Source organism: Sinocyclocheilus rhinocerous, unplaced genomic scaffold (assembly GCF_001515625.1).
Source record: "Sinocyclocheilus rhinocerous isolate Xijiao unplaced genomic scaffold, SAMN03320098_v1.1 scaffold20270, whole genome shotgun sequence".
Taxonomy (NCBI): Eukaryota; Metazoa; Chordata; class Actinopteri; order Cypriniformes; family Cyprinidae; genus Sinocyclocheilus; species Sinocyclocheilus rhinocerous.
In genome coordinates this window covers 138-1,970 of record NW_015652554.1, presented here as the reverse complement: position 1 = coordinate 1,970, position 1,833 = coordinate 138, and the positions used below count along the sequence as shown (strand labels likewise).

Below are 1,833 nucleotides of genomic sequence, written 5' to 3'. Positions count from 1 at the left end.
TCTTCCCGCACTGATCACATGTGTACAGTTTCTCTCTAGTGTGGACGTTCATGTGTTTCTTAGATTGTGAGATGAATGGTTTCTCTCCAGTATGAACTCTCATGTGAAGCACAAGATGATGTTTGAATGAGAAACTCTTTCCACACTGAGTGCAGGTGAAATATTTCTTGGCTCTTGTTTTATTGAAATCTTTCTGTTTGGTTTGAGAACAACTCAAAAGTTCTTCTCCAGTTTTAGCATGATTTCTCTCCTCAACTTCACTAAATTCTTCATTCTCCTTGGTTTCTTCAATCAACTCTGAAATAAAAGTAAAAATGATGAATGATGAATTCTGATGTAACAGTGTAAATTTTGGTTATTTTGATGCATTTTTGTCAATTATATGTCCCTGAAACTCTCAATGAATGAGGTACATCGAATATTATTTTTAATACATTCAAGTCACAAATAACATGTTTCTACAGGGATAACTATTAAATATGTTTGATCAACTACACAATTATCTAACATAATGTTATTGAAAAAAGTACCATATTACAACAAATCTAAATCTGCTTAAAGCTTTATAACCATCTGCATTATTAATGTTATTGAAAAAAGTACCCTATTACAACAAATCTAAATCTGCTTAAAGCTTTATAACCATCTGCATTATTAATGAAGAATAAACACCAACCTGTTTGTTCTTCAGTATCTTCAGTGTGTTTCATTCTGCAGCGTTTGTGGGAGGAGCTTCACTGAACATGAATTTCTGTCTGGAAAAAGCAGATTTGACAATTAAAAAAAAATTGTTTTTTTACACATTTAAGCATTTATGTATTGGAAGCAGAAGAGATCAGAGCCTTACTAATACAAAGTGTTGTCTCTTTGTAAATCTATTACTACATTAAAAGAAACCGTGTCAACACAAAGAGCAGATCAATTTAAAATGCTCATTCAGTAACACTGCACTCACATATGTGCTAATTCACACATTCTATGCATTTGTTTTCTGTCTTTATTTTGTTAACATTTCTAACCAGATTTTATTTTTTATTCTGCCTTAGTATTAACATATAGGAAGATATCTGTCTAGAAATATAGAAAAGAACACAATGTCAATTCTTCCAAATATAAATAACAGTAAGAATGAAGAATTAAAGCATAAACACTGACATTTGATGACACCCATCTTCATTAACAATTACAGATAAATAACTACACTGTATTTTCTTAATTTTAACCACGTAAAGTAACTATAACAAATTTGATCTGTGAAAGATAAACCTCAAAAGATAAATAATGTTATAAAAAATAGCAGCAGCAAAACTTGATATAGGTTTGCATCCATTCCTCTCACAGATCACGAGACATTCAGTAACAGCAACATTATCATCACTGCAAACATAGAAACAATTATTCACACGAACACACAAACACAAAATCACTCAGGTCTCAATGAACTTATGTTTTACGCACATGTTGTTCTAAGTGTTTAAGTCGGCAAACACACAAACAGTGCTGCACTCGATGATAACAAGGCAGAAATGAGCGTATTAAAAGTATAAAGTGTATTTTACAGTTAAATAAGTGAAATACTGTGATCTGCTCACCTCTCCTCAGAAGACTCGACGCTGACGGAGTGACCGGATGACGTCAATGACGTCATCGCCGCGAGGCGGGATCAACGGCAGATCACCAAATTATATTTAAAACGTCAAAACATCTATAAAACAACACGTTAAACAAAAACAAGGGTTACTGACATAGACTAACATTTGAATTCATTTAGGTATATTTAACACTATTTGCTTGTTTTGTGTTTGATGGGAAATAAAACCAAAAGCTGAAGAT

The 1,833-nt window shown here is 32.4% G+C and overlaps 1 long non-coding RNA gene across 1 annotated transcript; it reads right to left on the bottom strand.

Annotated features, from left to right (window-relative positions):
• Positions 1–223: 223 nt before the first annotated feature.
• LOC107715139 (uncharacterized) lies at positions 224–721 on the bottom strand. The gene is made up of 2 exons (XR_001637069.1): positions 677–721; positions 224–297 (listed from the first exon to the last, which is right to left on the bottom strand). It is a non-coding gene; the product is annotated as an uncharacterized LOC107715139 (long non-coding RNA).
• Between the last annotated feature and the right edge of the window lie 1,112 nt (positions 722–1,833).